Raw genomic sequence first — 8,972 nt, forward strand, 5'->3', positions numbered from 1 at the left:
AGTGGGGGGGGGGGGGGGGGGAAGGGGGGGGAGAGGGGGGTGGGGGTGGCTGGGCCCCACACCGGGTCCAGGGCCCCGGGGCAGAAGAGTCTGATGCATCCAGAGAGGGGCTGGGAGAGAGCACCTAAACACAGCTGAGGAAAAGAACAGAGGACATTTATCAGTCAGTTTGAAAGTTAGGATGTAAGAAAACTCATTCAAAAGCACTGACAAATGTAAATGTATACAGATACACCTGTCTTTGTTTATCCCTATTAAATGCTGTTTGTTTTAATTGCAGTGAGGCTGAATTCGAACAACAAAGACCATCCTTCTATGCTCCCCATCACTTTTGCATCCAAACAGATCTAGATCCAGAAGTTAGAGAAGCGTATATGGAAGGTCAAAGTTGTTTTTGTGGACGTTTCTGTCGGTTTTTTTCAGTTCCCACAAAATGTATAAAAGTACAAAAGGAGAGGAACAAGTCAAAAGACTGGCGGGCAGTGGGGATCTTCATGTCGGGAAACGCATGTAACTTTAGATGTCAAATATGTCCATTTCAAAAAAATATGTCAGGACACAGGGGGAAACACAGTGCAGTCAAATGATGCGTTAACAAAAGTGTTATCAAACACCACTTTCACATGACAAAGGCAGCGCTCGGGAAATCGCCTCATCCATTCATCACAAAATGCGTAGAAACAAAACGATACGACAATATTCTGTGTTGAAAATGTAGGACTAAGGTTTGTCCCCAAGGGTAAAACCCTAGCACAGACAAACTTAAACACTATTGGCAGATTTCTACAAGGAGTCAAAGGCTAGAGTTACACCCAGACTCAGGCAATCAGAACCATTTCATCCACTCTGGATAAATGGAACTCACAGGCACTAGGTTTTTTTTTACCTCTGTGAAAGATGTTTCATGGTCAGCTTCATCAAATCTTAGTAAATAATAATCAGTAAATTATTGTTTAATGTTCGTTAATATTAACATGTAAAATAAAACTGTCAATTGAAGGATAAATATGCAGTTAAAGGCTGAGAACATAATGTAATGTAATTACACAGATGTGAAACATGACAAACTGAGGTTCATAGAGTAGAAGACTTAATAATTAACTACAATATATAATCCAACAATACATCCAGTTTCCTGGAATTTAAAAGGCAAACAATGTTAAAATAACACACACATTTACAGTGCATTTCACAGACTTTTAGATAAGATGCAAAAATATTGAAGAAGAATTCCAAAGAGATTGTTAAAATGAGCAATTTTGCAAAAATATGCTCAACTTTCTGTAATCATTGATGTATGGTATGTAAGGATGCAGAAAATTCTGTTTCTTTTTACTTAACCCTTTCCTGATGACGACCCCAGTGACTCCTAAACTTCCTAATCTATAGAAAATTATGTCATTTTCAATACAATAAACGTTTTTACGGATGATTCCGCTGTCAATCACATGCAGCATCCTTCATATTGGCCTCCAACACACTTAGTTGTGTTGCTGTTCAAATGAAGACAAACAGTCATTCTTTATGTGAAAATGCGGTGACAGAAAATTTGGAACGGTGAATGTGCGACAATGTCAAGTTACGCAGAACTTTAAATATTTGACTTTGCTACTGTGCTTTAGACGAACCACCACTATGACTATGTGACTAGTCCATATACCTTGAAGAATTATTACAGCACTTCCTTCCTGCTCACCCATGGACAGGTTTGTTCCTACTGTGGTTAAAATAGGGTTATTCAAATGATATTATTATTATAAATAATAAATGTTGTGTAAAAAAAGAATGTAATGCAACAGTGATGGTCAACAGGATTATCTTAGACAATGTTGGTGTGCAATATTATGTTGTCAGTCTGGATTTGAATGGCTGCTTCTCCGCTGTCTGTCTGCTGCCACCCCTCTGCCTCAGCCACCTGTCTAGGACACACTTTATTCACTAACTTTCTGCTCATTCAAGGACAAAGGTTTTTTTTGTGACTTTAGCCCAAAAGGGTTGTTAGTGTTTGAAAAAAAAAAAAAAGAAGAAGAATGTCCTTACTGTAGCACCCCAATGTATGGGGTGCTACAGAAATTAGACATTGTCATTCAGATTCTACAAAACTAAAGTTTTGTGACACTATTATTCATAATAATATTGTACGCTGTGTGCTCCAGCAACCAGTGTATCATTATCCCAGCCATGGATCAGTGATCGACCAGTGGCTCAGACATGTCTGTCCTTGGTTGCATATTTTATGCAGTTCGCACATTTACACGGACGGCTGCTGATTTCTGCCCATGTTCTGTTTGAACCAACAATCAATCAGGTTAAACCACAGCTGTACTAGTCATCCACAGGCACCGTCATTTAATCCCAATAACAGAATACATATGCATCATAATGTACTTAAGTACAATATATGTCTAGAAATATATGTAAAGATATCGACCTGTCTATTTGATAGACTTACAATGCCGATGAAACCACGATGTTGTGATAGTTACGTATTTATTAACGGGGTGTACTCAGATAAAATGAGCGCTGTCTCACCCGGGCTGCAGCAGCACGGTGCAGACAGACAGCAACAGGATCCCGATTGTCTTCGATCCGACGCACCGCAACATGGGATTTCAGAAACGGGGTCACAGTGAATAGAGCGCGGTGCGTTTCTCCCCCTCCCACCCGTCCTCTTTTTTCTTTTCTTACGGGGAATAACACCGCTGTTCCCAATCAGGGCAAGCATGCTTTTGTGCTCGGAACTAGAACCGGCTTCATTTCGGGACAGAGGGATTGGGGGAGGCTGCAGCCGCCGGAGGCGCCATAGCGCCTTCGAGGGACCGTTACTAGAGCAGCCGTTCAATCCAAGTCTGTCCAACTGTTTACTGTAGAGTTCATAAACACAACAATTGCACATTATCCCATTCTACAAACACGTAAATGCACAGGGAAATGCACGCCATTATTTTCACTGTTTTTCCCCCCTTTCTTTAACTTACCTTGCGGATATGTGGAACCCAGCACCGCAACCCCACGTCGCCGAGAGAGAAAATCTGCAAACTACCCGAAAGTAGTGCTAGATGGACGGTTAACTCAGGCATTAAAATGCAAAGACAAATATCCAAAGAGAGTGTGTGAGTGTGGGGTTCTGTCCTGAGCGGAGGAATGTGGTGGTGGTGGTGTCTCTCTTGCGGGAGGACTACCACGGTCGGTCCCTGTGTGTGTGTGTGTGTGTTTGCCTGTGAGTGTGTATGTGTGTGTATGGAGGAAGGTTACTGGAGGTTGTTTCCAGTGAGTAAAGCCGTAAGGCCCCGCCTTCTCCGTTCAGCCGCTTCTTCCGGTAAGCAGACGCATGCACGCGCATCTACTCACCCCCCTCCTTCGAAACACGTGCCCGCGCCTCTTTTCTTGGAAGAGTGCCAATAAATAATCAGCGCGATCTTTGCTGTTTCCTGGTACTGGCGGCTTCCCTTTTCTCGACAAGGTGAAAAAGTTTAAAAGCAGCTCGTCATGTGGGACAATATAAAAAAAACCTGTATTCACTGAAGTGAAATTATGAGGAGTGTTTATGGGCCATGCTGCATGGAGGGCACAAAATACAGCAGATATATGGCCCAGACAGAGGTGGCAGGTCAGCAGCAGCTGCCTGTCCAAGATAAGACTTTGAGGTCACTTTCTTGTGAAAGCTGAATTATTGCTGTTCATAGTTAAAAGGTGCAGAGTGCAACATTTAGAAGGCTTTACTGGCAGAAATAACCTCACTTCCCATAAGTCTGTCAGCGTAATTGCACAATCTCTCTAAAGTACAAATTGTTGCTCTGACTTTGGAATGTATAGAACATAAAACATGATAAGAATAATCATTAAAACAAGACCGAATGTGTCACCAGACACATCTCATCTATAGGTTGAAATATATCTGGAGATTAGTAGGGATTTCACTTATACTGTCCAAACACTGTGTATGTTTATGGTGCAGTTACATTATTATTACTAAACTGAGAACCACAGGGGGGTTTGTTTGGAAAAGTAAGTTTCAGTAAAGAGGGAGGAAGGAAAGGTGACAAGATACTGTAAATACATCTAATTCGTAACATAGAAATTCATCATGCAGATATTATAGAAGTGGTGCAGTAAAGCAATGGAATAACAATTACCTGAAGAATCACTTTGTATCACTAGTAGTAGCCCGGCAACATGGCATCATCAATGACTTTTACTGTCAGCTGGACCTGTGTTGGATTACATATTGATAAAAAATATTATGTGTATATATATATATATATATATATAGCGCTTGACAAATAAGGCACCTTAGTTTTTGTACAATTCCAATTTAAATCATAAAGGACTGTGTCTGTAAAAACGGATATGAAGCAATAGTGCCAATTTCAAAGAGGTATTTGCAGGACTAACAAAAATGTCACTGTGTTTGAAAACCATTAAAAAAAATATTTCTTCAAGTTATTTCCTCCAACATAGACAAATAGAATATAAATATACATTCCTCATTTTTTATTTCCAGTTCCAGTAAAAAAAAAAAATAGAATAAAACAGATCCAAGGAGGCATGTGTTACAAAAAATAGAAATAAAAAAGAGAAAATGTACTTACTACCTTTCTTAACGGTTTTACAGATGATTAATATCTGACACACTACAATTTAGTCAGTGTTTGATGATAAAAGCCCTCCGGCTGTTTTGTTGTTGGAAACCATCTGACTTACTGTTAGTGCTCTTGAGCAACAGCCTGCAGAGCTGCCTGACCTGAAATACTCTGTAGCTACTTAAATTTCCCTCTCTGCCCCCTGTGTGTGTGTGTTTCTTATCAGTAATAAGATGGCAAACTGCAGATTATTATCATTGCATATTTATGCCAGCACAAGAATGTCTTATCAACTGACTTAAATGAACATTTATTATATGTTTTGATCATCATCATACTCAGATGTAGTAATCATCAGTAGTAGAAGGATTTACTAATGTTGCACAGACAACAAGGTTTCTAGGTATTTACAACAAGGGACTCATAACCGGATTAAATAGATGGAGGACATGAGTTTTTCTGTTTTGAGCAATGTCATCTCTTCCAGAAGAACAATAGTATTAAAGTAATGTTAGTAGCAGACACCATGGACTGATTGGGCCATGCCAATAACCATGACTAGAAGTCAAGCAGGTCTGTCATTAGAGAATCATAATCCAGAACAACTGGTTGTTGAAGGGTTTATGTGAAAAGTAAAACAGAGCTTTACTGTAAAGGGACTCTTGTAGTAAAAACACACAGGTTGGTGCCAACAATTGATTGGAAAGTCATCAGAGCACATCATGTAGATGACAAGAAGCAAACATGTCTTTGAATGCAATGAGGAAGCCTGTTTAGAGGGTGCCGTGCTGTCTAATCTGTGTCGTGTGTGAACAAAGAGTCCAACGAGGGCCACACATTAATGCGTGTATTATAAATATGAATGCAATATAAATACAGATGTATTCACTTTATAGTATTATATTGTACTGTACTGTGGTAAGTTCTTAGCCTTATTTATCAATCACATTCATTGTTGTTTATGACAATCTATACAGAGACCAAAACAATAAAGGAAAAACATAATTACCAATTTTTTTTCTTAATAAAACATACACCTTGTGTAGTACAGGTGTACCTTTCTCTTAACTAACTTTGATGTGGTTAACTACATTGTATTGTTCATATTATATACAAATATAAGAATTAAATAATTCCTAAAATAGAAGGAACCAATATTCTACCTTAAAAACATTTACAGTAAGTATTTACTACAGATGGCATCATATTTACGGATAAAAAACCCCGACACAACCTTTATTCCACATTTGTATTACAGGCCAAGAAAACGAAACCGACATAACCTTTATTACACATTTGTATTACAGGCCAAGAAAACGAATATATATATATATATATACACACACATTTTTTTTTTTTACAAAAATACTTACTTACTGTTGACTTTAAAAGATGAAGAATTTTCCACATTGCTGGGTTTTCTTTTTGTTGCATTGTTGTCATCGTTAATTATTATTCTTCACAGGTGTACAAGCTTTGAGAGAGAGAGAGAGAATATTTTAACACCTAATGTAAAGTTTTGTGAATGAAATACAAGTTACATCCCTCAAGATAAAATGCATTCAAAAACGCTTCTCCTTTTATGTGCGGTCTACAGGGCATTCTTCCTGATTATTTGTAAATTTTGATAGGACCTTTGATGTTGATGTCACTCTTATCATGTTAATGCCAGAAATAACATGATAAATTACAATAATAAGCATAATATTAGGAATTCATTACATCCAACAAATCATAGCTTAATGTAAATGTGAACAATCAAACAGATCGTTAACATTTTTGCATTAAATGAAAGAGATAGAACAAATCTAGGGCTGATTAGAATTGATTAATTTGCTCATTTCTGCATTTCTCTAACCATTTAACAATATGTGGTGAATATAACCACATTTTTAAAAGCTACTTTTATCATAGTTGTAAATGGTAAGGTTTATAAAACTGTTCAGCTTCTAATAATAGTGATTGAAATAACAATAATAATAATGTTTCAGTAACTGCAAGTAAGATACAGTTAGTGAACTTACGTGTGTACATCAGATCTCGGTGGTTCAGCCAGTGGTGCTGACTGCTTCTGTGTTTGTATTGTCAATAAAGTTCATTCAAAACGTCAGAGCAGCAGCAATGGCGCCTCCCTTGACCTGGAGGAGGCTAGTAAACTCCGTATACTTTCCGGCCGTCGCTGGGGTTTTAACCCGAATATCTGACCGGCTCTTCCGTGCAAGGGACAGGCGAGGAGGGTAAGAGTCACATATCTCCCACGGACGCTCAGACACGAGTTCATTTATCTTCTTTTTTGCTCTACCCTCACCACCGAGCATTAGCTACACATGCTAAGACACCCATTATCGGACGCAGCCTTTCTCACAGATACTTTTGCTTCAGCGAAGTTCGCCATTAACTTAACGTCTGTTGGCGTGTTTTAACGTGTCCTCACATACACAGAAGCCCATAACACGTTAACGTTAGTCACGTTTGATTTGTCATCAACATTGGCACACGTTTGAAACTTTTGTAGCCGCTGTATATCGCAAACAGCAGCTCACCTTCAGGGGACTCCACCAGAAGCACATGACATTCTAGTTGTTATGCAACAGTGGTTGACAGGTTTACTACAAATGGTTCTTTTATACGGCAGACTCGTCACGTGAATCAACGTCAGCCCAGTGGATGATGTAGGATTTATTTTGGTCTGGTGTTGGTTTTGGTCTTTTCTTTTGAATACTATACATTTGCTATTAATATGTTGTACACAAGATTTCCCAAAACGTATAAACAATACTCTTTGAGTAACTGAAAACAAAGGTTTTTGGTAAGTGTAGTAGTTTGTTCATCTACAGAGATGCAGCCATGTGTATTCTTAAACTCATCTAGTTGGAGCTTGGTATTATATTAAAATATTTCCCACTGGGCCTGAGCCAGTAAATGGTGAAAGTGAATATCTTTCCACCGTTTTTCCACTCATCTCCAATCACACTGTCATAAACCGCTTCCATAAAATTGTAAGGAGGAACCACAGCTCTACCTCAGCCTCACATACTATAAATATAATAGGAGGAACGATAAGGCTTGGAATTTGCACTCTTGTAAACGATAAATATATGGCTTAAGCAACAAGAAGATAAGAGAGTTGTGTTTTAAATGGACACTTCTCACACAAACAACAGGGAAGTCCCCTCTTAGTGTTTGCTGCAGAGCATCCAATTCAGCTTAGTGGTTTTGGTAAAAAATTCTAAGCAGCATCTTAATGTGACTTCTTCCCTGTGTAACATCTTGTAGGTTTTGTCTGTGGTTTAAATCTGAAAAAAAGAAAAAAAAACATGTGCTTATGTGGCTGTGGATGGTGACATTTTATTGTGATGAATAAAAAGGAAAAGTGTGGAACACCTCTCTGCCTCATTAAAAAAAGCATTATTCACATAAGGACCAAATAAAATGAAAAAGCATTATTCACATAAGGACCAAAAAACCAAAACAACAGCACTTAGGGCTGATCCCACTGGCAGAGATTGCTACAGTGGAAAATATGTTTCTTTGCATTGTTTGTCTGACACATACATCTGATATCTATCCATTTTCTGGATTCATGTCAGATGAATGTTGTAGTTTGAAGAAAAAAACCCTCACGTTACATTTGATGAGGCTTAAACTTAATTGAAATACTTTAGTCAATTAAGGTTGTTGGTTATTTTTCCTCACTGATTTAATCATGAACTAATATCACACCTGTGATGTCTTTTTCATGCTGAACAGACATGGCTGCTTGGACAGCTCCAACAAAAGCTCTTTGAGGCCCATGAATGGTTGACTTATTAGTTTAAAAGTGTTTACCTGATGAAGTGCCAGCTTCATCGTCTTATTGTTTTGTTGCTTCACTGCTGGGAATCTCCAGCGCATGACACTTGATTCTGCGTGTGAAAAATAAACACAGTGGTAAAAAAACACAACATCTATTGTGTTCCCATGAAATATGGCACAGCCAACCTAGTTTGTGTTGCCAAGTCTCTAAGGGCATGTCGTAAATGTGACGTTATCATGCATGAGATGTTCTTTTCCATTACAGAGCCTCACAAGGTTATCTACTGTAAAATAGTTTTTTTCACCATTTATTTTTTACCAGGCATTTCCTAATCAGAAGTTAAGAAAATAAGTGAATGCTAGTACATTTTTTGGAATACTTAACCATTTGCACAAAACCAGTATATTTCTACATTCTGAAACAAATTGTGTTTACACTCTATGGTTTACTAAGTCAAACCATTTGTATTAATTTTTACATTTAATCATTAATATTTTTGTGTGTACAACATTCAAAAGTGACTAACAATTTAGTTGTTGACACTTGTCAGTTTTAACTTGTAACATTAACAAATCTTTGCAACGCCTGTGTTT

The 8,972-nt window shown here is 38.1% G+C and overlaps 1 long non-coding RNA gene across 2 annotated transcripts in view; it reads right to left on the reverse strand.

Annotated features, from left to right (window-relative positions):
* Positions 1-36: 36 nt before the first annotated feature.
* Positions 37-8,972, reverse strand: part of LOC112487301 (uncharacterized) — a 16,381-nt gene continuing 7,445 nt past the window's right edge. Inside the window, exons 3-7 of one of the 2 annotated variants that reach the window (XR_003050262.1) lie at positions 8,412-8,488; positions 6,608-7,879; positions 5,961-6,057; positions 2,979-4,211; positions 37-134 (exon numbers count right to left, since the gene is read on the reverse strand). This is a non-coding gene — a long non-coding RNA (uncharacterized LOC112487301). Of the gene's footprint in view, positions 135-2,978; positions 4,212-5,956; positions 6,058-6,607; positions 7,880-8,411; positions 8,489-8,972 lie in introns of both variants that reach the window. The other variant, XR_003050261.1, reaches the window with a different exon arrangement.

Source organism: Cynoglossus semilaevis, chromosome 8 (genome assembly GCF_000523025.1).
Source record: "Cynoglossus semilaevis isolate Cse_v1.0 chromosome 8, Cse_v1.0, whole genome shotgun sequence".
Classification (NCBI taxonomy): Eukaryota; Metazoa; Chordata; class Actinopteri; order Pleuronectiformes; family Cynoglossidae; genus Cynoglossus; species Cynoglossus semilaevis.